The 25,501-nt window shown below is 33.6% G+C and overlaps 1 pseudogene; it reads left to right on the forward strand.

The window, feature by feature from the left end:
• Positions 1 to 5,388, forward strand: part of LOC141498810 (lymphocyte-specific protein 1 pseudogene) — a 66,381-nt pseudogene extending 60,993 nt beyond the window's left edge.
• Positions 5,389 to 25,501: the final 20,113 nt, after the last annotated feature.

Raw genomic sequence — 25,501 nt, forward strand, 5'->3', positions numbered from 1 at the left:
ATGAATATAGATGCAAAAATCCTAAATAAAATCTTAGTAAAACAATAACAGCAAGTTATCACTAGGATCAAGTAGGTTTTATTCCAGGAATGCAGGGTTGGGTCAATATTAGGAAAACTGTTAGTATGCTCAATTCTATTAACAACAAACCTATCAGAAATCATATGATCATATCAATAGATGCTGAAAAAGCTTTTGAAAAAATACAGCATCCATTCCTATTATAAACACTAGAGAGTGTAGGAATAAATGGATTGTTCCTTAAAATAATTAGCAGTATCTATCTGAAACCATCAACAAGCATTATATTCAATGGGGAGAGATGAGAGGCATTCCCAATAAGATCAGGGGTGAAACAAGGGTGCCCATTATCACTGCTACTATGCAATATTGTATTAGAAATGTTAACATCAGCAATTAGAGAAGAAAAAGAAATTGAAGGAATTAGAATTGGGAAGGAAGAAACAAAATTCTCACTCTTTTCAGATGACATGATGGTCTACCTAGAGAATCCCAAGAAATCATCCAAAAAACTACTGGAAACAATTAGCAATTTTAGCAAAGTTGCAGGATATAAAATAGATGCTCATAAATCCTCAACTTTTCTGTATATGTCTAGCAAGATACAGCAGGAAGAGCTAGAAAGAGTAATCCCATTCAAAGTAACCTCAGACAATATAAAGTACTTGGGAGTCTATTTGCCAAGACAAACTCAGAATCTTTTTGAAAACAATTATAAAACACTTCTCACACAAATTAAATCGGATTTAAATAACTGGGCAAATATCAACTGCTCATGGATAGGTAGAGCTAATATAATAAAAATGACAATTCTACCAAAACTAAACTATCTCTTTAGTGCCCTACCAATCAAAATTCCAAAAAATTACTTTAACAAGTTAGAAAAAATTGTAAGTAAATTCATATTGAGAAATAAAAAGTCAAGAATTGCCAGGAGCTTAATGAAAAAAAGTGCAAAAGAAGGTGGCTTAGCCCTACCTGATCTAAAATTATATTATAAAGCATCAGTCATCAAAACTGTTTGGTATTGGCTAATTTGAACCAGTGGAATAGACTAGGTGTAAAAGCAGGAGATGATTATAGTAATCTGCTGTTGGATAAACCCAAAGAGTCCAGCCATTGGGATAAAAACTACCTCTTTGATAAAAACTGCTGGGATAATTGGAAGTTAGTATGGAAGAAACTTACATTAGCCCAACACCTCACACCCTTTAACAAGATGAAATCCAAATTGTTATAGGACTTAGACATAAAAAACAATATTATAAGGAAATTAGAAGATCAAGGACTAGTTTACCTGTCAGATCTATGGAAAGTGGAGCAGTTTAGCACTAAGGATGAGTTGGAGAACATCAATAAAAACCAATTAGATGATTTTAATCACATTAAATTAAAAAGCTTTTGCACAGATAAAACCAATGTAACCAAGATCAAAAGAAATATAGTAAATTGGGAAACAATCTTTACAACTAATGATTCTGACAAAGGACTGATTTCTAAAATATACAGAGAACTGAGTCATATTTTTAAAACAAAAAGCCATTCCCCAATTGAGAAATGGTCAAAGGATATGCAAAGGCAATTTACAGATGAGATCAAAGCAATGTATAGTCATATGAAAAAATGCTCTAAATCATTAATTATTAGAGAAATGCAAATTAAACTTCTCTGAGGTACCACCTCACACCTCTCAGATTGACCAATATGACCAGGAAGGATAATGGTCATTGTTGGAATGGTTGTGGGAAATCTGGGACACTATTACACTGTTGGGGGAGCTGTGAACTCATCCAACCCTTCTGGAGAGCTATTTGGAACTATGCCCAAAGGGCAACAAAAATGTGCATACCCTTTGACCTAGCAATACTACTACTGGGTCTGTTCCCTGAAGTGATCATGAAAAAGGGTAAAAAGATCACTTGTACAAAAATATTTATAGCAGCCCTGTTTGTGTTGGCAAAGAATTGGAAATCAAGTAAATGTCCTTCAATTGGGGAATGGCTTTGCAAACTGTGGCATATGTATGTCATGGAACATTATTGTTCTATTAGAAACCAGGAGGGATGTGATTTCAGGGAAGCCTGGAGAGATTTGCATGAACTGATGCTGAGTGAGATTAGCAGAACCAGAAATACACTGTACACCCTAACAGCAACATGGTAGTGATGTTCAACCTTGAAGGACTCGCTCATTCCATCAGTGCAACAATCAGGAACAATTTTGGTCTTTCTGCAAAGGAGAGTGCCATCTGTATCCAGATAAGGAGCTGTGGAGTTTGAACAAAGGTCTATTCCCTTTAATTTAGAAAAAAACAGATATCTTATTGTCTGATCTTGTTAGCTCTTAAACTTCTCTTCTCTTCTTTAAGGATATGATTTCTCTCTCATCACACCCAATTTGGATCAAGGTACAACATGAATACCTAGAAAAGACTGACAGAGTGCTTTCCATGAGGGGGATGGGGGGAGGGAAGCAAGATTGGGGGGAAAATTGTAAAACTCAAATAATATCTTTAATAAAAATTAATTAAAAACAAATAAAATATTAGAAAGAGAAAAAAATAAATGTATGTTGACTTTACAAAAAATATAAAAAAATAAAATATTGTGACAAAATATATCAGTTTTCAGATCTTACTTAAATATAACTAAAAAGTACTACTTTCAGCCTCTGAAGAAGTCACTTTAGACTCTATTTAGAGGCTTCATTGAAAGTTCTTTCATGAAAAGTTCTACCCAATAATTTCACCAGCATATATCTTTAAAGCTCCCATAGTTGATGACTTGATTGATAAATGTATGTTCTTAACATGTCTTCATGAATCTTTGGCTTTAATTTCTTATGCACTATTTTTTATTCTTTTCTTTCTAGTTTAGAAATTACTCTCTAGAATTGAAAGAGTGAAATGGGTAGCAAAAAAAGGTATTGAACTATTCTCACTCACCTCTTCTTTCCCAGTATTCTTATTCCGGGTTTAATTTCCCTTTATCTCCCAAGAAATGGAACAATTCTTTCTTTTAGTATCTGTCAAGCATTTCAACTCATTTAGGATATGGAAAGGCTAACATTCATTCAAGACATACTATATGGTATGAATTTCTTTGACATTAAAAAACCCTTCATCCACAGTCTGGCTCTAATCTATTTTTCCTAATTTCCGTCACTTTCTTCTTGCCCTCTCCCATTTTTCCTATTTAAACATTCCATTTTCCAAAACTGAATCATTGTGAAAGTGTCTTATGTGTCTCACTCCTAACATATAGGTCTTAGAATATCATTATCTACATAATTCACCTCATATAGCACTTATTACAAGAGGCCCCTCCTAACCATTCTCATCTCATATGTTAGCAACTTCCCTCATCCTTGAGTTACTTTATTTTTACACCCCCCCACACACACACATATGCTTAGTTTATCTGTGTGCATATTCTTTCCCTCTAGTAAAATACAAACCTGTTTGGAATACAATGATCATTTTCTTTTTTCTTTGTATTCTCACAATCTGATGTATTTCCCATTACTTAAAATGAACTGGATAAAAACTAGATGAATTGACTGTTCATCTCTATATTTTAAAAAAATTATCTGTTACCTCTCATTGCAATGAGTACCATGTGAAATACTTTTTCTCTATTTTTAACAGTCCCTTCTTTTTTACTTTAGCAAGAACATTTTTTCTTGTCAGAATTTTACATTTTTGAGTCTCCTTTGTCTCTTGAGACAACTTCCCTTGTCCAGTCTTGACTATTAATTTTTCAGCATTAATTTGTAAATGCAAATCATACTTTCCCTGAATGCTTTAAAATATGAATCCCACAAATTTGAGACTATGCCTAATTTTTCTCCTTCTTATCTAGAGTATGATTTTTCTTGATACATTGTTGGTTTTCCTGTGCCTCACATTGAGAATTACACATAGTTGGGGCAGTTACAAGCTATACAGTCTTTTAATTTGTTGGATCCAAATCTGTCCCACAATGACTCACTCTCTCCCTGAGTCTTTAAATCAGAATTATAACAATTAATATACTTATAACACACTCATATACGTGTGTGTGTGTGTGTGTGTGTGTGTGTGTGTATGTGTGTGTGTGTAAAAGAGCAACATAGATAATGGAGAAAGGAAAGCTAAGAGATAAAAGAATCGTTATCCAACCAAGCAGACTCTGATAAACCTGAAAATCTGTCTGGGGAAGTCCCTTGATATTATGACACAGCCTCCTAGGTCTGGTTTGGGAAATTCTCCTCAACAGAGCATCCTCTCTGAAGGGATGACCTTCCAAAGCCCACTTTCCCAAATAAGGCCTTTAATAGTGCTCACACAAAAGTAGCACAGGTCCAAGAGTCTACAAGAGTGAAATCTGATCAATGGACTCTCCACCAAACTCAATGATCCACAAGTTTCAGCCAAAACACCCTCAGATCTGAACACAATCACTTTCTCCAGGTGTCTTGGTAAATACCCAGGGACCAGTCAGGTCCCAGAAGCTGGAGCAGCAGCAGCAGAAGTGGGGTCCAGATGGGAGCCGGGAGGGTGCAGAGACCCCTCAAGAAAAAAGTCTGGAATATGAAGAACCAACTGAGGGGTCTTCCCATCGCTCCTATGAAGAGGAGGAAGAAGAGGAGGATCCTCACCTGAACCCAAACCAAGCCAGCCTGCACCAGCTCTGTAGGGACCCAATGTCCAGTCCTGAGGATGTGGAGGCCACGAGAGACATCCCCGAAGAAGAAATGGGCCTTCTGCAGGTGCAGGAAGAGACCAAGGACAGGAAGGTATCACTGAGAGCAGCTCACATGGAGGAAATGGAGAGGCAACCCAAGGCCCCCAGTCCCTCCGACTCAGAGGACCCGCCCCCCCCCCCCAGCCCTACCACTAAGCTCATCGACAGGACTGAGTCCCTGAACCATTCCATAAAAAAGAGTAACAGTGTAAAGAAGTCCCAGCCTTCCCTGCCCATGTCCAAGATTGATGCCCGGCTGGAACAGTACACTCAGGCCATTGAGACCTCTGGCAAGACCCCAAAGTTGACCCGACAACCCTCTGTTGAGATGCCCAGCATGACCGTGGCCAACTCCAAAAGCCTATGGGAGACTGGGTAGCTTTTGACTCAGTCCTCAGCCAAGACCCCCCGAGCAAGGATATTGTGGCCGGAGACATGAGCAAGAGGAGCTTCTGGGAGCACAGGGGAGGCAGCAAGTTGTCATCCACGGTCAAGAGCACCCCCTCCGGGAAGCAGTACAAGTTTGTGGCCACCGGGCATGGCAAGTATGAAAAGGTGCTGATAGATGAATCTCCCTAGCCTAGTCAGCTGCCAGCTGTTCCACTGCTGAATCTCAGAGCTCAGATGCCTTCATCCTGAACATTTGCTGTTTCGACTCTGAAGAAGGGGAGACCCCCCAGCTTCCTTGCCTTTGACTCATCTACTACAAAAAGTCCCTTAAATGTCCCTTCTCCAATGATCTCTTCCCAGCAGATTTTTAAAATCCATTTTCAACTTGACTCCGGTGTCTCTCTGCCTTCCTTCCCCCTTCTCTGCTCTCCCCTTCAGCTTCTCTGGGAATTGGGGTGGGTGGCAGAGGGGTGGCTCCAAAGGCTTGGGCTGACCTCTCTGGCCTCCCCAGACAAGGCTCCCATCCCCCTGCCCAAGTGTTCTCTATTTCTTGTTTGCCTCTCTCTATTTTGGATCCTGGATTTCTGGGTCTTTTTTAAATGCTTAATAAAGGACCAGAAGTGGTTCAAAGTGAAAGAAAAAAGAAATATATCTACTGATATTACTGTAAGAAAAGTAGAAAATGAGAAAAGTTAAAAAAAATCATTCAATTCTGCTTCAGCCCAAGTGAATTTCAACGGGTACTATTAACTTTGTCTTGTTTCTCCATGGAGTCAGCATGTCTAGTAATGCTATTTTGTATTTTTCCCATAACTCTCATACCTGATGACTTCACTTCTTTTAACAATCCTTTAGGCTGGAAGCTCATAGTTGCTAAGTATCCTAAGCACTTTTTTTAATCAGTCTCTTGTTCAGGGTGGAATTTTCCAAATGTTTAGGAGAGAAATGCTGGATGAAGGCATGATCAAGACAGCACTATACTTCTACTCCTTTGATTAAATGGAAAAGCTATAATGCAATTATAAGTCTGACTTTTGATAGCTAAGAAGCAAACTCCTTGGCTTACTTTAAAGTAATGGTTTAAAAGTTATAAATTTTGTATTTCCACTTTAAGAATAGAAGCTTTAAATGAAATAACACTTTAAAGAATGACCAAAGTTCTTCTCTTCAGAGTCCAAGGAATTATCTCGACAGAAAATGTTAAAAAGACTAAATTTTGTAGAGAGAAAATGTAGACACTGGATGAAAATGAGGATTTATCGATTATTGTTTATACAGCATTCTACCAATGTATGACATTTATGAAAAGGAGCAGTGTTTGCTACAAATAATAAATAAAGGAATCCTTGCTCCAAATGAATTTCATTCTAAAGATATAAATATGTCCAATAGAGCCAGGAAGTAATATATCAGGATTAATTACTCTGGGAACTGGAAGTAGAAATATATAACTTATTCATGGAAATTATACATCTTAGAGTCACCTACTTTTCTTTGTATTTTTTCTGCTTCTATTTTAAAGCATTATAACAAGAAAATTTCACTGAACAAAATGGAGAAGATGAGGAAGAATCAGAAGTCCCATGATTGAAAGGAGCATTATTGAAGATGCTTTTAATACAGCCAAACTCAGATCAAATCACAGCATCAGAAAGACACTGGTTAATGAAAAATCAAGGTAAAATAGTTCTGGTATTAAGCTTGGATGAAGATGAGAGGTTAATTACCTGTTTTTTCTGGAAACATATTCTTTACTTCACATGGAGGAAATTATTCCCTTCCTGACATGAATGATGTCTTTCAAAGTTTAAGGAAGATTAATTTTTTGATGCAGTATCAGTTTTATGTGAGCACACCTTTTCCTGAAGCTTTTGCTTTTAGATATTCTGATTATCAAAAGTAATTGATTTTGAAATATGAAGAATTTACAGTCAAACTGGTTAGATATATTTTTCCCTCTATCCATTCATTTTATAAATATTTGGTTATGTATACAATATCTCAGTGTGTGGAAATTCATTGTGTAATTCAATGTGAACTGAGACGCTGAAACAGTTTGAATAGATTCATTCATTTCTATAGGAGAAGGCATAATTTTCTGTGAGATGTATAAAGAAATTCTCTTATGTATAAATAGTTTAATTTTATAATAGTTTCTATTACTACAATTGAAAAATCCAATTTATTAGCAATGATGCAATTTTTTTTTTGTTTTTGCACGGCAATGGGGTTAAGTGACTTGCATCTAGGTAATTATTAAGTGTCTGTGGTTCCATTTGAACTCAAGTCCTCCTTACCCTGGGGCCAGTGCTCTATCCACTGCACCACCCAATTGCCCCACTGATACTACTTTAATTTTACATTTTTTTTTAGGATTTTGCAAGACAATGGGGTTAAGTGACTTGCCCAAGGCCACATAGCTAGGTAATTATTAAGTGTCTGTGACCAGATTTGAACCCAGGTACTTCTGACTCCACAGCCAGTGCTTTATGCACTGTGCCACCTAGCTGCCCCTTAATTTTACATTTTCTTACTGAAATTGATACTGTTTCAAAGGTTAAACATTGTAGTTTTTACCTTGATTTAGGTACTTGAAATCATAGACTTAAATAGCTGTTGACTACTTAACAATAGTAAATAAAACTTGAAATTGACCCTATTTAATTAAATATCATTTTAATCAGTATATATTAATGACAAAATGTGCACACACATATAATACATATAATATGTGGTTTTATATAGTGACATATATACATATATATATATATATATATATATATATATATATATATATACATAAATACGTAAATGTTTCTATGCATTCTATGTACTTCTATGGCTATCTAAAACAGCAAATAATGATTAGAGAATTAGTTTTCTTTATAATTTCCCCTTAAATAGTAATCATTTATTTATTTCAACAGAGATCTCCAATTTTCATTTAAACCATTAGTACTTATTTGTCAATTTTACAGTTATCAAACTCAATATGTCCTAAACTGAAATCATTTACCCTTTCTAATTCCTGTCTTCTTTGTTACCAATTTAATGACAACCATTATTTTTCATAGTTTGAACTAAAATATAAGTTTAGGTGAAAGTCAGAAGTGGTAAAGGGAAAAAATTAACTGCTTTAGAGTTAGAACATTGATATTTAAATAGTGTATCTGAATGTTCCTACCTTTATCACCTTAGGAAAGTAACTTACCCTCTCTGAAACTTAATTTTCTTATTTGTAAAATGGGGAAGAAAGACTTGATGACCTCTGAGTTCACTTTCAGCTTTTATCCATGATCTTCCTTCTTCAATGAATGCATACAATCAAACCCAAAATCCTATTAATTGTAGCTCCTAGATATCTGGAATATCTGTTTTCTCCTTTCTATTATGATGCACAATTGAGAGCATACAGAATTTACTATATCTTGTCAATGATGCAGGTAAGAATGATATTCTGCCATAGGGTCATCATTAAAATACTTTCTGACCATCTTCCCCCTCTAATAAGTATAGTAAGATTGATGACATTTTAGAGGAGAGTTTGGAAGATATATAGAAACTATTCCATAGATCAAAGAAGCATAAATCATATATTAACTAACATACATCCTGATGCTATATGGTGAATCAAAGGAAATTCTTTAGGTGTTGCTTTTTAAGACTTCTGCTTTTGATATGTAAATTCTAGACAAAATTCAGACCACATTCTAGACAGGCAGAACATGAGAAAATGTGCTGATAATTTGGGAATGACAACTTTACCATTTTACCAATGATTTGGATAGCTAACCATAAGATGGCACTGACAAAAATTGATATGTTTTGCCCACAAAACACCTAAAAGAATAAGATTTTAATCTACTGCCCTCAACCAACTACTCTTACATTTCCATTCATCCATGTTGCCTAGTGCTTGCAAATATAACCCAAAGCAGTGTGAGTGATATACCTATCCTCTACCCCATCTTGTCTGTCTTCCCTCACCATCACATTCACTTAATTTCCCCACATTTCCATCTGCCTCTCTACCATTTTTGCTGCTTGTCTCCATGCTTTGTTAAAGTGTGATTTCCATCCCAGTTCCCATTGTCAATCATGGTCTTTCCTGATGAATACCTAAAGAATCAGATCTGTCTGATCCCATTTCATAATTTCACCAAGTAACAATTTAAAATATATGTGGCTAGTATTATGTCCTGGTGTTAAGGGAAAAAGACAAAAAATGAAAAACCAACTATGTTTGAAGAAAATTTAATTGTTCTTTCACTCTTAAATTGTTATCCATGAAAATGTGCCAGGAACTGTGTATCCTTTTGAATTTTTTTCTTTTGTATCCCAAGTAAAATACAAGCAAACAAGGGTATTCATAGCTTCAAGAATACAATATTCCAATTGAAGGAAGATAACCCATATAGAGAATTGGTGATCAGGGAGAGTTCATTTTGCACAGGAATGTTAAAGGGAGTGGAAAATAGAATCATAATGCATTCACTTGTTTGTCATTGTTAGAATTTAAAGGGAGATAGCTAAGAAGCATTTGTTCTAGCAAGTTAAATTCTATCATAGATCTGATATTCATGGAATATAAATATATTTAAATATATAAGATTCATTCCTCAATAGATATTATCAAATTATCAAAAGATATGAATATACATTGCTCAACAAAAGAAAAGCAAGTTATCCAGAACTACATTTAAAAGGGCCAATTCTCTAATAATAAGAAAAAATGCAACATAGAGATAACATTGGTGTTGGTGTAGCTTTGAATTGGTTCAATTCAAATGGAAAGTTATTGAGAACTAAATAGTGTATGCACTTGGACTTGATAATATACCTCTGACCATATATCTCTGAAAGAGAGAAAAGAGATAAAGAATATACCCATTTGTTCCAAAACATTTGTAAGAATTCTTTTTGGTGTTGCAGAGAACTAAAAAATAAGGATATATACTCATCCTGATCAAAATTATGATTTAATAACATGATAGAATTATATCATCCTATATGAAGTGAAAAATGAAAAGGCACCAAGAGCTGATCAACAAAGCCTTCATCTAGAATAAACAGCATCTTGAAGGATACAAGAAAAAAGAGGAAGTGAAAGGGAATCACATTCCAGAGGGACAGTCAGTACAAATGTAAAGAGATGGTATATTCTGAATGAAGAAGATAAAGTCCAATTTGTATGTAGCAAAGAGTATATGAAGGGTGAAAATGGATTTGGATTAGGTATTGAAGCCCTTTAAATGCCAAACAGATTTTTATTTTAACCTAGAAATAATAGTCACTAAAAGTTATTAGTTAAAAAAATGACATGGTAGGACTTGTATTTTATCAAAATAAATAGATAATAAATGAAAATTTATCATGAACAAAATAAGTATTGGAGTTACAGGAGATTGTAAAGAGACTTCAGATAGCACCTTGGTAATAAGACTTCCCTGTATGAAGGTCACTTTAATAAAGAAAACATTCTGTCCATGTTATATATGTTTAAGGAGAGAGAGTAGAATATGTTTTTATAAAAATAGGACAGAGAGAATAATAATAATATGACAAGAGATTTGGAAGAGTTAAAATCACTAAAATTCTGAGTGAAGCTTGAGTCAGGGATTGAAGTTTTTAAACTCTGAGAGGCATCTGGGTATCACATTGTACATGATGTTGAATTTATATCCTGGAAGACTTGAGGTCAAATATTGATTTGACTTCTTCCTACCTTTGTAAACTTAGGCAAGTCACTTAATTTCTGAATTTTTTTCATCTGTAAAATGAGACTATCAATAAAATATTCCTCCCCAGGGTTATTGTTATAAGAAAATGAGATATTTGAAAAACACTTTGCACATTTGAATGTACTATATAAATGGTAGTAACTCATCATCATCATCATCATCATCATCACCATCATCATTCTGTTACCTGGCATTAAAATATGTGGGGGGGTGGGCACTACAAAGACAATATTGCATAATAGAAAATCGTTTGAATGCTATACCTGCAATCTTGAAAGCCTGGGTCCAAATTCTGCCTTGATCACTTATTAGTTATCTTTAATTTTCTTCATCTCTGAAAAATGAGATGACTTTATGACCTTTAAAGTCTCTACTTGATGAAAATATAGGATTCTAAGAGACTTTTTTAATAAATATAGTAACAAGTTGAATGATATTACATGTTTTAATTGTCATGCAATAGTATTACTGATGACTGTGGCCTGTTCTGACCTATATGCCTGAGTCTTGGGGCAATTGCAACAACTATAAAATCTCTAAAACCCTTCACCCAGCAAGACAATTTTAAGTCAGTAAGGAGAATGACATAGAGACCATTGACTGAAGAACCCCTGGGTATCAAAAGAGAATCAAACAAAGCAAAATATGGTTTGCATAACACATATCACTAGACTATATTTAAACTTTATTACCTTTTTTTGGGGAAGACATTTTCTGGTCTTTTATTACCCATGTTCAATCCACAGTCCCTTGTGATTAACAAAATTATCTTGAAATTCTAGCATTGTTTGACTGCAGATGAAAAATTAAGTGACATCTTTATATACCTTTCTCTCATCTCATTTAAGATTGGAAATTTGGTTGCATTAATATTTAGTCCATCTAATCAGACAGCACATTTATTGTCATATCCAACACCTGGCCATCTCCTGTGTGTCAATTGAGCACAGTTTGATGATGTATTTGAAAGTAATTATTTCTATTTTTCTGGGGACTTCATTTTTCACTTTAAAGCTTAGATGATATGAAAGAATTAAAGATTCCAAAGCATCATTTTCCAAATATGAAAGACTTTTCTGGTAAATATTAGAATTAAATTAATTAAAGAGAGTAATATCAAGGAGGGCAAAGAAAACAAAAATAAAACCATGAAAATTAACCAGTCAACTAGTTCTGTAAATAGTAGCATATATTTTGATGTTAGAAATTTTTTCCACAAGTGTGGGTATTGGGAAATAGGTGGTAAAATGCTACAATCAGTGAAGTCTTTCTGACATTGTCAATCTTCTTTTCAAATTTTGTTGGAAAGAATTCTTTAAAATCTATTACATAAATACCAATGACATAATTTTAATAGTATTAAAATTATTCCCACTTTATTCTGTGATTAAAAAATTAACTCCTCTAATCACTTTGTGATATTTTCATATGTCTTTCTTTTCCTTAAACCTTAGTGTGTTGTTATTGATTAAATCATCTCCTCTTTCAGGACTTCCAAATATTTAGATTACTAGGTCTCATTGGAGTCTTATTTTGCCAGGCAATCAAAAACTGCAAGAAATATACTTTGTATCATATCTAGCAGACTAAGCTCTCTGAGAAAAGGATTAATGAATAGTTACTGAGTACATTTTAAAAGCAAAATTTTCTCTGAAATATCTAATTCTATTCTGGGAATATATAACCAGATTTAATCAAAACAGTGATTCAGAAAGAAAGAACTAAGATGTCCTAAATGTGGTATAGTCATCAGATCTGCATAATCTAAAAGACTAAATTTTTTTCTGCCTGAACATTTTATTTTGATATTTTTAAATAAAATCTTTTCGTGTTTTTGGAATGCTATGTACAATCAATAAAAAAGATCAATCTCATATTAACTTTATGCTTAAGGTTACTAAAGTTTCCTTAGCATAGTACAGCAAAATAATTTAATTTAGCACTGATCTTTTTTTGAAATTCCAGAAAATATTTTTCAACATCTCCTTTAATTATGTTATTATATATAATAATAAAATTTTGATTTACTAATGATGTTAATTTAAAAAATCTGAGGAGACAAAGACCTAGCCAGGTGCTTGTGTGAAAGGGAAAATGAACATAATTTCATGTGGTATTTATAGATAGAATGCTGCACTTAGAAACAACATTTAGCTTAAATTTTAACTTTCAAACTCACTAACTTTGTAATCATGTAGATCATGAACTCTTAATAGACTCAGTTTCCTCTTGTGAAAAACAGAGAAAATATTACCCGTAATACCTCTTTCTTTGTTTTTTATGTCAAGTGATCTATGTAAACTTTATTGTAAATTATGAACACCAGTATCAGTTGCTATTTTAAACTACATATGCTGCCAAATTCTCCTTATACTACATAGTTTCATCTGTAATGAAACCTGATATGTTTGTTGGGAAATACTTTGTAGACTTCCCTTTGTAGCCTACCATTTGAAATTTTCTCAGAAAGAAAAAAAAAATGAAAGATGTGAATTGATGCTCAGAGGATATATATTGCAATCCAGGTTGTACTACATACTAGCTAAATGGCTCCAGGAAAGTTAATTAACCCTCTAGATCCTTGATTTGCTCATATATAAAAAGAAAGAGTTGAGAAAGGTGAGTTTTGTGTTCCCTTTAGTTATAAATAACCAGATTTTATTTGTTATAGTTGGAATCAGCATAACTTGGACATTTTCAGCATTATCTAGCGGGTTTTTAAGTCTCATATGTTCCTTAGTATATAGGAGATACTAATATTTTCCTGCAAAAATTGAATAGAGTATTCAAAGCAGTGGTATTTCTTTTTAATTTTAAAAAAGTGTCTTTAAAATTCATGGAAAATATGCTTCAAATCGTTGGATTTGTAATTTCACCAACATTTTCAAACATGCAGAATAAAATCATTGATGCTATTTCATCATAAATGACTCATCTATATCTTCCCATAAACAGGAAATTCCCTGTCACAGGATATTGACTGGATCTTCTTCTAAGTCTCTTAAAATTTCCTAGGTGCTAATGGAGAACATAAGTTGCCCATAAATTGTTTTAGCTGTCACTATATGATCAGTCTCCCTTATTTTCTAATATTTTATTTTTCCAACAACAGAATTTATGTCTCTACTCTTATACAATTCTTCAATGGTTGCATTTATCATCATTTTGTGGCCAATATGTGCCACTAAATTTCCCTTTTGTTAATTCTCAACTTTAATTCTTCAAAGAGCATGATACTTCATAAATTTACAGTCATCCAGCATTACTGAAAGATGATTTGAATTAAAATCACAGACTGAGATAAATTTCCTTTCAAGTTCATATAAGGATGAAATTGGAAATATCACAGCAAAAATGTTTAATAGGAAAAATCTGTAAATATCAAAATAACTCTTTCCATCATCAAGAAACTTAGAGCCACTATACATAGAGTCCTTTCTCTACATAATGAGGTTTTCAGGTGCTTCTATATAGATTATCTCCTTTTCTTATTTTTAATATATGATCTATGGGCATAGTTTTTTTCATGTTCTCTTTAGAATACTAGTACCTTGAAGGAAAAGATTTTTTGTCTTCCTTTTTTTGCATACCCAATGCTTAACAGAGAGATTAGCAGATAGTGAATACTTAATTAAAAATTCTTGTTGTTTTTGTTAATGATGATTATGATGATGATTTTTTTTATCGTATGAAGCCTTAGTATAATGGAGAAGTTTCTGTATAAGATCCATTGCCACTCATGGATTTGACATAATCATATATACCATACAAAAGATGTGGGTGAAGAATGTTTTTTGCCTGGAATATAATGTACATTTAAATAAATGATCTATACAGATATTGACTAACTATTGTTAGATAAATGATTTGTTCTGCTTGTTTATCCAACAGTAAATATATCTCTAACACATATAAATGAATAAATTATGCCCAAAACTAAATAAGGGGAGGAAAATTGCCTAGATCACTTCTGGAAATTAACTTTAATACCTACAAAAATCTCTAACAAATACCCATCTTTTACAATTTCTGATAAAACATTTTATTTGATGTAGTTGGCTTTCATGTCACCTACACTTCTTAATATATATCTACTCCTCTACCATATGAAAAGATGAGTTTTATAATAAAAGAAAAAGAAAAAATTCATCAAAACCAATAAACACACCCAGGTTTCTCATAATATGTAACATTCTACTTTCAAAGTTCCCTATGTCAGCAAAGAAAGGAGGGGGATCCATTCTAGTAGTTCTTCTTACAGGTCAAACTCAGTCATTATAATTTTATTAAGTTCAATTTCATCTGATTTGTGGTGACTCTTATTCTTTGCATTTGCATTGTTGATATTTTTGTGGTTCTTTCAGTTTTACTTTTTTATAAGTTCATATAAATATTACTATATTTCTGCTTTTTAAAAAATCATTGCATTTTAGAGCAAAATTGTATTTTGTTATTTCTTCCATAGAAAATCTTTTTTCCTTAATTTACCTCATTTGCCCATTTTGTTTTATTTATTTGCCTACTTTGTTTTCAATATTTTTCTTGAAAAACTTTTATGTTGGCTGCTAGGTGGCCCAGTGGATAGAGCACCAGCCTTGGAGTCAGGAGTACCTGGGTTCAAATCCGACCTCAGACATTTAATAATTACCTACTCATGTGGCCTTGGGCAAGCCACTTAACCCCATTGTATTGCAAAAATCTAAAAAAAAAGCATTTTTATAAATATTCTAGCATATATAGAAGCTTTTCTTTAATCACCGGTCACTTTATAGGTGTATATTTAGCAAGGAAATTTCTAAATGAAAGGGTAAGGGAATTTTTAAATGATTTTTTATCTAGCTCCAAATTGCTTTTCAGAAAGACTGAATCAATTAGTAACCCATCAATAGTGATTCAGCTTGTTGACCTTCCATAATCTCCACTCCAGTTTACTGATCATCACTATCTTTTTGCTATCTATGTCAATGCTAGATGTGAGGAAAATGCTCAGTTGGTTTAATTAAAATTTCTCTTGTAATAATTTGGAGCATTCTTTCATGTAATTGTTAATATTTTATAATTCTTTTGAAAAGTGATTGTTTATTTCTTTTGATTACTCAATAAAGAAAGCAAGTGGATTTTAGAAGAGATTCATTTTAAATACCAATATTCTAACAGAATTACATGTTTGCTATATTAGACTATACAGTGTAGTAAAGAATAACTATGGAGGGGCAGATCATAAATGGTGGAGAGAAGCCAGGAACTTCCCTGAACTCTTCCTATTTCCCACAGGAACAGCCTGAGAAAAGTCTCTAAGGGGATTCTGGAATGACAGAACCCATGAAAAAAAGCAGAGCGGACAAATTTTCTACCTTGATATATCTTGGAAGGATTTCAGAAAAGGTTTGTCTTACTGGCAGGGGAAGGCAGCAGGAGACTCTCCATCACAATGTAGGTAAGTAATTGAGGACCTGGGCTCTGGCTCAGCAGGCCAGTGACACAGCAAGCCAACTCTAAGACCTCTAAGCTCAGTCCAGAAAGCAGATTACAAGTTCCAGAACCCCTGAGCAGCCAGCAAAACAAGTCTAGGCAACCCTAGCAAGTGGGCAATGCCCTAAAAACCAATACCCCAATGAAGAAAGTCAGTGAGCATACCTCCAGGCCCCAGAACAAGAAACTTGAAACAGTACCCCCAGTGACCCAGGAGCAGAGTAAAGCTTTAAAAAAACCATGGCATAGGCAAAAAATGAGACAGAAACAAAAAAAAGTCCTGACTGTGGAAAGCTACTATGGCAACAAAAAACATCACAATACCACCTCAAAAGGACATGGAAGGGGCAGCAGCTAGGTGGCACAGTGGATAGAGCACCAGCCCTGGAGTCAGGAGGACCTGAATTTAAATCCAGCCTCAGACATTTAATAATTACCTAGCTGTGTGACCTTGGGCAAGCCACTTAACCCCACTGCCTTGCTAAAAATTATATATATATACATATATATATATATATATATATATATATATGTATATATATATATATATATTTTAAAAAGGACAGTGAAAAAAGACTTATATTTGAATCCCCAGAAGGGAATGTGACTTGGTCTTAATCCAAAAAAGACCTCTTGGAAGAGCTCAAAATTAGTACTAAAAATCAAGTAGAAAAATTGGGAAAAGAAATGAGAGGTAATTAAGAGAGAGGCAACAACTTGAAAAAGGAATCACAAAGATTGCAGAAGAAAATAACTCCTTTACAAATGTAATTGGCATAATGGGAAAAAGAAAACAACTCCTTTAAAAATAGAGTTAGCCAAATGGGAAAAGGGATGCAAAGATAGCCAAAGGAAATAATTCCTTGAAAACTGGAATTGGGCAAGTGGAAACTAATGACTTCATGACACACCAAGATTTAGTTAAGTAGTAAAAAAAATGTAAGAATATGTAAAATTTCTGGTTCTGCTCATTTCACTTAACATCACTTCAATCAACACCAGCAACAAGAGATAGAAAAAAGAAATTCCATTTAAAGTAGCTAGCCAGACAAGCTCAGGAACTTTATGAACATAATTATAAATCACTTTTCATATAAATGAAGTCAGATCCAAACAACTGGAAAATACCAATTGCTAATGGGTAGGCTGAGCTAATTTATGAAAAAATGAAAAATTTACCTAAATTTATCTACTTATTCTGTGCCATATGACTCAAACTACCAAAAATTATTTTATGAAGCTAAACAAAATAGTAACAAATTTCTTCTGGATGAAACTTCAAGAATATCAAGGAAAACAATGAAAATGTAAGTACAGAAAGGTGGCCTGCACATACCATGTTTGAAACTATATTATAATGTGAAAGTCTTCAAAATTTTCTGATAATGGCTATGAAATAAACTGGTGTACCATTAGAATAGATTAGGTAAAAAAGAAATAACAATAACTCATTATCCTAATTTACTATTTGATAAACCCAAATACTCTAATTTTGGGGATTAGAATTCACTATTTGGTAAGAACTGCTGGGAAAAGTAAACTATCATAGCAGAAACTAAGCTGAGATAAACATCCCACTATCCCATGCTATACCATGATAAGTTCAAAATGGATACATGCATACATACTTAAAGGGTGATAGCATAAACCAGTTAGGAGAACAAGGAATATGCTACCTGTCAATTCTATGGAAAGTGGAAGATGCAACATGGAAAGTTTGATCTCATTAAATTGAAACGGTTTTGCATAAAATAACTCAATGCAACTAAAATTAGAGGAAATCAGGAAGCTAAGAAATAATTTTAACAGCCAGTATTTTGATTAAAGAACTCATTTCTAAAATAAATGAGTCAAGTTTAATTTTCAGAAGAAGAAATTATAACTGTCTGTAGTCATATAAAAATGCTCCAAATTATTTTTAGCTAGAGAAATGCAAATTTAAGCATCTCTGAGATGCTATCTCACCTCTATCAAATTGGCTAATATAACAGAAAAGGAAAATGATCAATGGAGAAGATATGGCAAAAATGGGACACAAATGCATTCTTGTTATTTTATGAACTGATTGAGCCATTCTAGAGATTTAGTTTAGAACTATGCCCAAAGTTTTATAAAAACTGTATATACTCTTTGATCCAGCAATACCACTACTAGATTTGTATCTCCAAATAATCACAAAAAGGAAAAAGTACATGTACAGAAAATATTTAAAGCAGTTCTTTTTATATTAACAAAGAAAAGGAAATTGAGGAGATTCTCATCAATTGGGGAATGACTGATCAAATTGTGATATATGGATGTGATGAATACTATTGATCCGTAAGAAATCATGACAGGCATATTTCAGAAAAACTTGAAAAGATTTACATGAACTGATATTTAAAGGGAAAATATGCATAGTAACAGCTACATTTTGTAATGATCACTTAAAATATACTTAGCTCTTCTCAGCAGTACAATGATCAAAGACAAATCTGAAAGACCTGATGGATAATACTATTCACAACAAGGAAAACTTTGGAGTGTGAATATATACTAAAGAACATTTTCACTTTTTAAAATTTATTTTATTTTTTCCCTCTCACTCATGGCTTTATCCCTTTTGTTATGATTCTTCTTTCACATCACATATAATATGAAAATATATTTAGCATGATTGTGCAGGTATAACCTACATCAAATTAATTGCTGTCTTGGGGGAACAGAAGAGAAGGAAGGCAAAAAATATGAAACTCAAACTCTTACAAAAATCTTATTAAAAACCATCTTTACATGTAATTGGAAAAAACAAATAGAAATTTTTTAAAAGAATAAAAGTAGAGCATAACTCAGATACAATTGAAACAGTATATACTTAATGGCAGCAAACAAGATGTATAATGCATAAATAAACACAAATAAAAGCAGAGTAAAAATTATAATGAAGAGAATTAAAATAAAAATAAAAGTTTTTCAAATGCAAAAAGAAAATATAATTTTTGCAATTTTCTACTATCCATGTTTGGTTATGTTTATGATGAATTCCTAGCAACAGAATTGGAAGGAAGCCATATAGTTATTGTGAGCTCTTCAAGAAAAGGTAATGTCTTTTCCTTTTTCTTGATATCTGGTGCTTAATCCAGCATTTTTTTATTTATTTTGTTAAATATTTTGCAGCTATATTTTAATGTGGTTCATTACCTACATGTGTTGGATAATTACTTCCGTGTTCTAAGACATGACACTCTAAGTCAAAGTAATTGGCTACAAAAAATGGCCAATTGATATTCGAACTTAGAAAGAACACACTGGAAACATAATTTGTTTCTTCCCAGGTTTTCTAGAGGATACTGTAAAGAACAAGGATGATCACTTGCTGAAAGGGTTAATATAACTAAGCTTCCCAAGTGATCTGATAAAGATTATGTATAACCATGCCAACCATATTTGCATATTAGTCATTTTGTGAAAGAAGGATCCGAACCAAAGGGCAAAAATGCAAGGAAAAAAACAAATTGAAAAGAGTGAAAATAGTGTTTGATATCCATTTAAGCTCCATGGTTCTTTTTTTTGTATGTAAATGGCATTTTCTATCACAAATCTTTAGTATTTTCTTGGATTAGCTGTATTGCTGAGAAGAGCTAAGTCTATCATAGATTATCCATTGCATAATGTTGTTGTTACTTTGTGCAAGTTCTGGTTGTGCTCACTTCCCTCAACATCAGTTCATGTAATTCTTCCTAGGTTTTTCTAAGACATTTCCTGCTCATAATTTTTTACAGAACAATAGTATTCCATCACATGCATATATCACAATTTTTTCAAACATTCCCCAATTAGGGGAGATTAATAAGAATTCTTTGCAACTCTAAGGAGCTGCTATAAATATTTTTGTACATGTAGGTGAGTTTTGCTTTTATTTGATCTCTTGGGGATACAAACTTAGTAGTGGTACTGCTGGATTAAAGTGTGTGTATTGCTAGGCCAAAAAGTAGATGTGGTTTGAGCACAGTTCCAGATTGCTCTACAGATTTGTGTAACCATTTCACAACTTCTCCAACAGTGCATCAATGTCTCAATTACCTACATTTCTTGCAACATTTGATATTTTCTCCTTCTGTGCTTTTCGCTAATGCAACAGGTATAAAGTATTCCCTCAGAATTGCTCCAACCTGCATTTCTCCTATAAATAGTGAGTTAGAACATTTTTAAACTATGATTTTCATAGATTGCACTTATATTCTCATCTGAAAATTGTTCATATCTCTTGATCATTTATCAATGGGAGAATTGTTCTTAAGTTTTATAAATAAGGATTCATGGGGTGACTAGGTGGTGCAGTGGATAGAGCACCAGCCCTGAAGTCAGGAGGACCTGAGTTCCAATCCAGTCTCAGACACTTAATAATTACCTAGCTATGTGGCCTTGGGCAAGCCACTGAAGCCCATTGTCTTGCAAAAAAATTGAATAAGAACTCATTAGAGAAACTTGTTTCAATATTTTTCACACATTTTATTACTGCTAGCTATATTCTCCTCTCACTTATTCCTCCACCCCCAATTATTAGATTCTCTCTTTTGTTTCACCCTATACCTCTTCAAAAGTGTGTTGCATCTGACTACCCTCTTCTACTCTTCTATCATCTACACCCCACCACTTTCCTCTGCTTGTCCCCTTTCTCCCACCCCCTTCCTCTCCCACTTTCCTTTAGGGTAAGATAGATTTCTATATCCAATTGAGAGTATATATTATTCCCTTTCTGTGCTGCTCCACTGTAAACATTTTTCTTGCCTCTTTTATTTTCTTCTTGCCTCTCCTTTCCCGTTCTCCCAGTACATTCCTGTCTTAATCATTAACTCCATCTTTTTATGTTGAAGGCATACATACATATATATATATATATATATATATATATATATATATATATATATATGCATATATATATATATATATACCCTCAAATTCAACTATCTTTGCCTTGTCTATATCTCTCCTATCTCTCCTCCTTCTAACTAACTTAATAATTATGAAAATTCATATGAGTTATCAGTGCCATCTTTCCATATAGTAATATAAGCAGTTCAACATTATAAGACCTTTATGATTTGACATGACTGTTTAAATTTTTTTTTATACTTCACTTGAGTATAGTATTTGAAGATCAAAGTTTCTGTTCATCTCTGGTTGATTCAACAGGAAAGTTTGAAAGTCCCCTGAAATAGGGGATATTTGAATATTTGAAAGTATATGGTTAGTTAATTCTTGTCTATAAACCAAGATTTTTTGCCTTCTGGAATATTATATACCAAGCCCCATGATCCTTTAATGTAGAAACCTTTAAATCTTGTGTTATCCCATCTGTGGCTCCATGAAATTTGAATTGTTTCTTTAAGGCTGCTTACAATATTTTCTCTTTGACTTGGGAGTTCTAAAATTTGACTAATATTTCTGGCAGTTTTCATTTTGGGAATCTCATTCAGGAAGTGATGAATTCTTTCGATTTCTACTTTGCCCTCTGCTTCTAGAATATCAGCTTGGTTTTTCCTAATAATTTCTTGAAAATGATCTCTAGGTTTTCATTTTTTTGATTTTGGCTTTCAAATAGTCCAATTAAATTATCTCTCCTTGATCTGTTTTCTAGGTCAATTATTTCTCCAGTGAAATATTTCATATTTTCTAGTTTTTCATCCTCCTTGTTTTATTTTATTGCTGCTTGATTTCTCACAAGTTCATTAGTTTCCCTTTGCTCCATTCTGTAGGGGTTATTTTCTTAAGTGAACTTTTGTATCTCCTTTTCCATTTGACCATTTCTGTTTTTAAGGCTTTCTTCTCCTCAATGACTTTTTGTACCATTTTTGCCATTGGGCCCAGTCTGATTTTTTTTTAGGTTTTTGCAAGGCAATGGGGTTAAATTGGCTTGCCCAAGGCCACACAGCTAGTTAATTATTAAGTGTCTGAGGACAGATTTGAACTCGGGTACTCCTGACTCCAGGGCCGGTGATCTATCCATTGTGCCTCCTAGCCACCCCTCGGTCTGATTTTTCAGATATTATTTATTTATATCAACTTCACCATACTGCTGGCTTGGTTTTAATGACTTTCCTGCATCTCTCTCAATTCTTTTCTCAATTTTTCCTTTATCTCCCTTTCTTGATTATCAAAATCTTTTTTTGAGTTCTTTCATGGCCTGAGATCAATTCGTATTTTTTTCTGGAGATTTTGACTACAGAAATTTTGACTTTGTTATCTTCTTCTGACTGTATATTTTGATCTCTGATAAGACCAAAGTAATTGTCTATGGTTAGATTATTTTTTGATCTGTTATTTTCTCATTTCCACAGCCTATGACTTGATTTCAACTTTTTGTTAAGGTGGACTCTGTCCCAAGCTTTTGAGTGTTTTTGCCATTGTTTTCAGAGATTCTCACAGGGACCTACAGGTTTCAATTCTTTCAGGGTCTTATGAGAAACTATGACTAGTCTCCTAGCCCATGTTCTTGTCTGTGTGATACTATATACATTCCCCTCTGCCCTGAAACTGTGAGGAGGATCCCTGCTCTGCTAAGGCAGTAAACTCTGTTATGCTTCTACTCACTTTCTTCAAATTGAGGTCCCAGACTGCAACCTACATCTAAGCATGGGCAAAGAAACAGTCCTGCCTCATGATAGCACCAAGACCCTCTATTATTTCTCCGTACCTCCTTACTGTTCATAAACTGAGAGTTTGGAAAGCAAGTGCTGCTGTGAATTCAGTAGTTCCCGTTCCTTGTCTCCTGGTGCCTAGTCTGCATTGCTGAAGCCTGCATTGGAGTGTGCTCCAATCTCACCCTGATTTGGCAGTATTTTCCCCAGATGACCTTGGCAATCCCTAGGCTGAGCCTGGAAACTGCCACCCCTACTACTGACCAAGGTTCCCCACAGTCTCTGTTCCTGAATGGCTAGAGCTGGTTCACTCTGGTGCCACCTAGGCTTCACTGCGGGTCCTTTCTAAACCCAGTACAATAGATCCTTCTCATTGCTCTTCCAAAATGGCTTGGATTTAAAATTGTTTTATACAGTCTTTTTGTAGGTTCTGTCAGATTAGAATTAAGGTATTTTAAGCAATTTAGGGGAATGCTTTAGTGAGTTCCTACCTTTATTCTATTTTCATGGATTCCTCTTTTTCAATTTATTTTTCTGAAATGTTTCTCTTTAATTATTTTATTTTCTCTTCTGCTAATCTGGAAAATTCATAATTTTGTACACAATCATTATATCATTTAGATTTTTATGTTTATTAGCATGCAACTAGGCAGAAACTGAATAATTGATTTAATTTCCTCTTTATTGGTGGTGAATTAACCCTTTTCATTTTTGATGCTAGTAATCTGGTGTTATTTTTTAAAATAAAATTTTGTAAATGTTTATCTATTATATTGGGTTTTTATAGAATCAGCTCTTTTATTTGTTAGTCTAAGAGATTCATTAGTTTCAATTTTATTAATCCCTCCTTTGATTTTCAGAATTTCTATATAGCTACTTAGTTGGGGACTTTGAATCTGCTTTTTTTCCCTAGCTTTTCTAGTTGTATGTCCAATTCATTGATCTCCTCTTTCTCTATTTTATTCATGTAAGCATTTAGAGAGATGCAATTTCCCCTAAGAACTGCTTTTTCTGCATTCCATAAGTTTTGTTTTGTTCTGTCACTATTTTTATGCTCTTGGATGAAATTTGATTATTTCTATCATTTTTAGAATTAGGTTATTTAGGTACCAGTTATTTTTTAGTTCATCATTCCAAGGCCCTAATGGAATTTAATTCTAATTGCATGATGATCTGAAAAATATGCTTCCATGAATTTGATAATAATACTTTTAATGCCAACATAATGATGAACTTTTGTGCCATTGTCATGGACCACTAAGAAAAAGATATATTGCTTTCTAACCCTAATCAATTTTCTCCACAGGTTTATCATATCTAACTTTTCTAAAATTCTATTCACCTCTTTAACTTTAATCTTGTTTATTTTGTTGTTAAATTTATATAATTCTGAGGGGCTATATCAAGGACACCTATTAGTTTACTTTTGCTGTCTATTTCTCCCTATAATTCAATTAACTTCTCTAAGAATGTGGATGCTATATGACTTTTTGCATACATGTTTCAACTTTTATATTACTTCATTATCCATGACATAATTTCCTTCTTTGTCTCTTTTAACCAGGTGTATTTTTGCTTTTGTTTTATCTGAAATCAAGATTGCTATCACTGCATGGTTTTTTTAACTTCATCTGAAGGATAGATAGTATATTCTGCTCCTGCCTTTTGACTTTATTCTGTTTGTATTTCTCTGCTTCAAATATTTTTCTTGTAAACATTACTATAGGATTTTTTTCCATTATGTTATCTGTTTCCATTTTATAAGAGAGTCCATCTCATTTACATTCATGGCTATTATTACAATCTCTGCATTTTCATCCATCCTCTTTTTTAATTTTTGAATATAAGCTTATTTATTATTCCAATTACATGCAATTCACCATTTTGTAAGATTTTGAGTTCCACATTTTTCTCCTTCTCTCCTTTGCCCACCCTCCCCTTCCCTGGAGAGTGAGCAATCTAATATAAGTTATACATTCATCACTCTGTTAAAATATTTCCAAATTGGTTAGTTATTGTCCTTATTTATCGAAGAAGACTAAAATGGCATCACTATGTTTGAAAAATATTGCAGTGTGTCTGACTGTGACTGAGCAAACCAATATGAAATCAGTATGCTCTGCCACAAGTTGGACACCAAATAGCCCATGTGAATACTCTAAACTTATGTACGTAAACTTACTCTAAACTTATGTATGCCACATTTCCTTTGAGCTGCTTCAATTCTACCTTTCTCATAAAGCACAGCTTCCTCTTTTATGAGGTCATACCATGCTGGGTGGTCTTGTGCTGGTGTCTTCCAATGTGTGCACTCAATTCTAAAGCTAAGAGAGACCTTCAGAGTGTCCCATATCATTTCTTCTGACCTTCTGGTGAGCACTTGCCCTAAGTGAGTTCTTCATAAAATAGTCTTTTTGGCAGGTGCACTTCTGGCATTCTAACAACAATCCATTGTTGTTACACTCTCTGTATTAATGTTTCAATGCTTAGCACTTTAGCTTAAGAAAGAACCTTAGTGTTCAATATCTTCTGT

The sequence above is a fragment of the Macrotis lagotis genome, chromosome X, assembly GCF_037893015.1.
Source record: "Macrotis lagotis isolate mMagLag1 chromosome X, bilby.v1.9.chrom.fasta, whole genome shotgun sequence".
Taxonomy (NCBI): domain Eukaryota; kingdom Metazoa; phylum Chordata; class Mammalia; order Peramelemorphia; family Peramelidae; genus Macrotis; species Macrotis lagotis.